Source organism: Protopterus annectens, chromosome 9.part0, assembly GCF_019279795.1.
Source record: "Protopterus annectens isolate FY-2018-M chromosome 9.part0, PAN1.0, whole genome shotgun sequence".
Classification (NCBI taxonomy): Eukaryota; Metazoa; Chordata; order Ceratodontiformes; family Protopteridae; genus Protopterus; species Protopterus annectens.
Window position 1 is genome coordinate 1,863,809,972 of NC_056743.1, and position 7,417 is coordinate 1,863,817,388.

Sequence of the window (7,417 nt, forward strand, 5' to 3'; positions counted from 1 at the left end):
TAATTGCTGTTAAAGCTCTTCTTATAGCTCTACTTTGCAGTGTGATTCCAACAGCGATTCATAGTATTTCATAGTAATGTACACTGTAACCAAAGTTCTGCAGTCTGTCATTTTTTACACAAGTTATACATTATTCAGTGCTGTTGAACTACAAGACATTAGTATGGGTGTTCCACCCTATTATATTCCACAAAGTAAATGAAAGTAGGTTGGATATTTTTTTTTTTTATTTTACAAACTGCTCTGTCACTACTGCTATTGTGCTCCATAAAGTACCGACATGCAGTGATCAACGCATGAGTGAAAAAATAAACATAACAGACTGACCCTAGACAAACTGCTGATATGACTTTGGCAGAGAACCATTTATTCTTTCATCCATAATGAGAGAATGAATAAATTAACTAATGACCCTACTTACTGGCCTTTTGTTTTTGCCAACTTTAATCCATGTTGTCAGTATCAGATATCTGAGGTGTACACAGTAAGAGGCTGTAACTGGTATGGACATGTGTAAATGTGAGTGTATCTGTACCATCTTACTCATCAACACCTTACTTATGAGTATTAACCTTAACCCTGGCCCTGCCCCTAACCCCAGTCCTAAACATAACCTTAGAAAACCCTTTCCCATATGGTACCACTACAAAAGACACTCTGATACATTTCTCATACATAATCACACATGTACAACACTAAAATGATTTCATTACTCTAACCCTAACCAGCAAACAAATGCCAACACACTTCCACCACTAAAACCAACCCACTTAAGTCTTTCAGCAAAATGACCACTTACCCACACTCACATTCACTTAATCTCATGTTCGATAAAAACACTACACAGTTCAGGTGTGTGTGTGTGTGTGTGTGTGTGTGTGTGTGTGTGTGTGTGTGTGTGTGTGTGTGTGTGTCTGTGTGTCTGTGTGTGTGTGCGTGTGTGTGTGTATGCGTGTGTCTATATCTATCTATAAATATAGATAAATGTTGGGAACAGACTTCAAATTCCATTCTACCATATAAAATACTACAAGAAAGAAAACAAATATTTTGTAGGGAGACAGGATCCCTTTCAACCATTGCACCTCATCTAACTTAAATATACAATTTTGAGCCTGCACAACCCAAGGAAATTGGAAAATTCCCCTATCTCTGGTATTCTCTGATCTTACATAAACAGAAATAAATGGGCTTTTTAAGATTCATTTCATTCCACCACTTTAGTATGAACAAAATTAATTTGAAAATAGTGCACCTTGACCAGCTGTAGGTAACCTCTACACACACACACACACACACACACACACACACACATATATATATATATATATATATATATATATATATATATAGATAGGTATTGATATAGGTATTGGATCATAGGAGGTTACTAGGCTATTGGCCCTGAGGCCCTAATAAGCCTAGCCATGAGTTTTTCCCATGTTTAGACAAATCAGCACCCAATGACCCTGTCCAGCAGGAACATGGGTGGAATCCCAGGGGCATATTTTTTGTTTCCCATCCAGTTAGCCAGGTTGCACTTAAAAATGGGTAAAGAGCTACTCTGCTTGATGTGGAGAGGGAGTCTATTCCATAAATGAGGGAGTCGCTGGGACACAAATCTGTCCCACCAACAAGTCCTGTTGATGTCACAGACCAGGTTGATTCCACACATGTGGGTTACTCGAGTGGAGCTTGACTTACAGATATGCAGCAGTCCTATCAAGGTGGGGTCCATGAACACCTTGTATGCCAGACAGAGGTCACCTCTGAGGAGTCTGTATGAAACTGAGTAGAGGGATAAGGTTTTTAGCCCATCTGTGTATGGCAGATGTTTGAGGCCCTGGATTCTCCTGGTGAGGTACCTTTTGGTCTCTCCAGCTGCTGCTTGTGCTTTGCGAGGTACATGCCGAAAGGTGAGTTGTACTCAATAATGGGGCTTATAAGGGAAGAACATGAGGATGTTATGTCCTCCTTGTTCCTGGATGAGATACCCTTATTTATGAGGTGGACTACGTAGAAGGCTTTCCATACCATGGAAGCAACATGGTGGTCAAAAGTCAGGTTGCTATTAACCTGGGTGCCCAAATCCCTCACAATTGATTGAGTGCTTAGGACATTGCTATTAATGTGATAATCTGTGGGAATGTCACTCTCTCCAAAGGGGATTATGATGCATTTTTTGATATTCTGCTTGAGGCCATGTTTCTGGCACCAGTCAGTTGTCTGAGTGAGACCCTGTCGGAGGATGCCCACATCACTAGGGAAATTGATGACAACACCCAGCTTGCAGTCACCTCCAAACTTGGTCAGCCATAACCCACTGGTTTTGGCCTGCACCTCAGAAAAGTATATCCCAAATAACAGAGGTCCCAAGACCGAACCCTGGAGTATGCTGCTTGTTACGGGACTACTGCTTGAGGTGGCTTTCCCTTTTTTAACTACATGGGTTCTATCAGTGAGCCAGTTTGCTACCCATCTGGTAACATATGGATTGATGCCTAGCTGAGAGGTTTATCTATTATACCTGAGTGGGGGAATAGTGTCAAAGGCTTTGGCCAGGTCAAGGTAGGCGGTTTGCACAGTCTTCCCCTCGTCCATGGCTTTGGTGACTATCTCAAAGAGGTCGACCAGATTTAGCAGAAATGACCTCCCCTTGAAATTGAGACCACATTAGCCTACTGATACAAGGTTATCCTGTTCTTCCACCTGAAAAATGGTTAAGAAATGACTTACAGCTTCAGAGCAGTCCTTGGTCAATTCTGATTGTTTCTTACACAAAAACTTGTCCTTGCTTGGATCTTGGCTCATCCCAGTCCATTCCCCCTCACTACACTCGGGCTCGCTCTGCTGCTCTTCCTGCCCCCATATCCCTCACACCCCCACAATACCTGTAATTTAAACTTGAACAAGCCACACCGATCAGAGTTCAAACCACCAAATATGCTTAAGTAATTATAACGAATGCCTCTCATTACAAATTACTACCTATCTACAATACATTTGCACTCACACACGGTAGCAACTACCCAATAGAAACATACCCAATAAACACCCCAAACATCTCATACATAACTTCTGACATTGAATATGTGACATTATAATCCACCCCTCCTACACCAAAACTTCCTACCACATTAACACAAACTATCTCTATTACCTTCTCAGGTACCCAAACACATACTTTAAATTTTACTAATATCTACTTAATCCCAGACTTACTCCCCATTATATCCTGAATAGTCATCATGTCTATCAAACCTCTTTCACTTCTAACTCATATACTACTACTTATTACCATATCTTACCTACCCTATCTCACCCAACCTCTCAGTGCAAATCACCCACCCCCCATTTCATACAACTAACCCAATCTCCATGATGCACACATATTTCTCAACCTGCATATCACCCAGTCTCTACCCCTTCAATAATAGTACAAACTCTTACCTAACTTCAAAAACTTTACAAACATCTATATTAGCCACATCCCCATAAAGCTTATACCCCATAGATTACATACCAAGCAACTCAAATACCTCTTCTGCCATCTCATCTCTATCCTTCTCTCCTGCAACATTCACCCAAACCCTAGCACTTCTCCCCCACACATCTCAACCTCCCAATTCCAACCTCCTCCCACAACTGGTAAACCCCTCCATTTCTCAGCTCTAAATACTCAGAGCATATGCAACAAAATTCCTAACATCCATGCCTGGCTTCTCCATAACCAACCCAATATTCTGGCCTTCTCAGAAACGTGGCTCAAACCCTATATAAAAGACTCTGAACTAACACTGCCCAACTACTCCATAATTAGGAAAGATAGAACACATAAAAAAGAGGGGGGGGTCACTCTCCTCTACTAATCATCCCACTTAGTTACCCCCATACCAAACCTATTCCCAAATTTGGCAAGGCAGAACGAATTCCAGCCCTACTTCATATAAACAAACATAAACTTATATGCATAGTCTCCATTTATATCCCTCCTGGAGACAATATCTCAACCCTTGAAGATATTCTCTCCAGGTTCTCTAACGACATCACTAATGAAACTATAATCCTGGATGATGTTAATATTAACTGGTCAAAAATTCAATCTCCTACAAACTATAAGCTTGTACAGCTTTACTCAGCTTATTAACTCAACAACTATGCCTTCCAAGAATTTCCTTACTGGATGCACCCTGGACTGGATTCTAGTTTGCCATCCACAATTCATCTCTGATAGTGGCACTCTGCCCGACCCATTAGGTGACCACTTCCCTACTTTTGCACCGTCTTCCTTCCTCCATACAACTAACTCATACCTACACCTTCACTCACTGTCTAAAAACTTTAATCCTAGCACATTCTCAAGTGCACTAAAAAAATGAACTGGAACCCACTAAAAACCCTTCCCTTAGAAAATGCTGTTACCTACTTTCCTCAACTTGCTTGACCCTTTTGCCCCTCTGAAAACAAAATGCATAAGAAGCAGTCCTGTACCTTGGCTTACCAAAAATACTTTGTTAGCCTTGTGCTAGCCTGGAAACACTACTCCAAAAATAAAATTATCACCACCCTTATTGAATTTAAAACACTTTGTAACAAAGTAAAAAAATGTATTATCTCAGACCACAAAGCCTACTTCTCTACACTCAAAACCAACCATAACACCAACCCCCAAAAATTCTGGAATGGAATCTTCTCCCTTCTCAATCCTGCCAAAAAAGAAAACACCTGCCCTATTCCAGATGCCTCTGACTTGGACTTAGTCATCCAATTTAACACTTTCTTTATTGATTCCATAAATAAACTTCCATCATAATTCACCTCCCATTCAGCTTCCCCACCTTTATTTCCACCTATCCCTCCCTCCCCTAGCATCTCCTGCTCCCAACCTCCTCATTTCTTCTTCACCCCCATCCCTACAGCCACCATAACATTGAAACCCAGCTCCAATGCCCCTGATGATATACCCTCATATTTCTTAAAAGTTGCCACAGAAGGTATAGCTCTTCCCATCTGCATTCTTATAAATCGATCTATTGCTGAATGTCAAGTTCCCCAGCTCTGGAAAAAGGCCTTTATTATTCCACTCCATAAAGGTGGTAATAACAATAATATCACAAACTTTAGCCCTATCGCTATCTTATCCTCCATTTCTAAACTTCTCGAAAAATGCATCCATCTACAACTTCTACCTTACCTCATAAACAACCAACTTCTAACTCCAACTCAACATGGTTTCAGACCTGTCCACAGCATGACCACAGCTCTCCTCTCCTTCCTAGAAATGGTTAAGGCCCATGACACTGGCCACATCGTGTCCACTCTCCTCCTTCACCTCTCTAAGGCATTCAGCACTATCTCTCATAACCTTCTTTTCCTTAAACTCTCCAAACTAAATCTATCCCACTCCTCTATTAACTGGTTTACCAGTTACCTCTCAAACAGACAACACGCAGTCAGATGGAAAACAGCCACTTCTCCATTTTCTCAATACTCCCACAGGTTTCCCCCAGGATTCAGTTTTATTCTCCCTTTTATTATATTCATAAACAATTTCTACCAAGCCATCCCAAATGCCAACCTTGTCCAATATGCCAACGATTCAACAATAAACTGCTCTGCCTCTTCTATACCTACCCTAGTTAAATTAACCCAAGATGCCTTCTCCACCACTGAGCAATGGATGATGGACAACCACCTAGCACACAATGCTACTAAAACTAAACTCATGATATTTACTGCTTCCAAAACCCCCACCCTAGATAAAACCTCATTCTCAGTCACCAACCAAAATAATACTCCTCTCAAAATAGTCTCTAATGCTAAATTACTAGGAGTCCTGATTGATAACCATCTAAAGTTTGATAATCATCTAAAAGTAAATATAAAAAACACACAAATAGGCATGCTTTACCGCCACAACCGTTACATCTCTCCCTCCACTAAGCCCACCCTCACCAACACTTACCTTATCCCATCCCTCTTATATGGTGCCTCTTTCCTTACTAACCTGCAATTCTCCCTCAAGATTAAACTCTCCTGTTGCTATAATAAAATAACAAAATTTGCAACTGGCCATAGATCTGCTTCCCATCACTGTACTGCCCTCACCAACTGAATTGGCTTGAGCTGTCCATTTACCTCATCTATATTCAACTTGTCCAAACACACAAACTAATTTTCACCCACTCTCTCTGTCCCTCTCTTGCCACCACCTTTAAAATGCACCAACCAAACAGACTTTTGAGATAATTCCCAAAATCTAATTGAACTGCATAAACCACCAGGCAAATCTCTAATGTTCTTCTCTCTAGCATGCCATTGGGATTTCCTCCCACCTCTCATCTGCATCACCAGCACCCTCTCTTCGTTCAAAACCTTACTTCACACACACCTAACTTCACTATAGAGATGCTCTTGCTAGCACCCCACATAATCTCCCTGCACTATAGCTACTCTCTATAAGCTATAATTCAAAATAGCCTCCCATTGTTTTGTACTGCTAATAAACTCTAGGAATAAGCATAACTCCTAGAATGGTACCATTCAGTAGCCTAGAAGGTAACTGCATAAATTAGCATAACTGTTAAAAAATTTAGACTGTTTCTGTTATTGCATTGTGCTAATATGTTTGTTAAAAACGACTGTTTGTAAATATTACTCTTATTGCATTGTACTAATATGTGCACTCTACCATGTGTTTTTCTATTTGTTTAATTTTGCTTCATTTGTGCACATTACATTGCCCTAATAACGTACTCTTATGTTAATTCTGTAATTTGTAATTTTCTGGGGATATTCTCTCCAGGACTCCATTGAAAACAGGCTCCATATGGCCCAATGGACTATCCTGGCAAACAAACTATAAATAAATAAAAATCAAAATAAATAAATATGAGGTCTACTGATTTTCTATCAGCTAAGGAGGTCCACACAGCCTATACGGACCTCGCCAAGGGCTTTGACACCATCCCTCACACTGGAATCATAGATTAACTTACTAAGCTGGGCATAAATCCCTAAGTCACTCGATGGGTTGCCAACTGGCTTACTGACAGAACCCAGAGTGTAAAAGTATCCAACTCCAAATCCAGCTCCCGACAGGTGACAAGTGGAGTACCTCATGGTTCAGTCCTGGGACCGCTCTTGTTTACCATCTACATCTCTGAAGTACAGGCCAACACTAAGGGACTCTGGCTAACAAAGTTTGCAGATGACTGCAAATTGGGAGCCATTACTGAATCCCCAAATGATGTGGATGTTCTACAAAAGGGCCTTAAAGAAACAGATGCTTGGTGCCAGAGCCATGGGCTCAAGCTTAATGCCAAGAAATGTATAGTTATCCCCTTTAGGAAAAGCATGTACCCATGAATTACCACATAGATGGCAGTACACTAAACACTGAAAGTATGATGAGAGA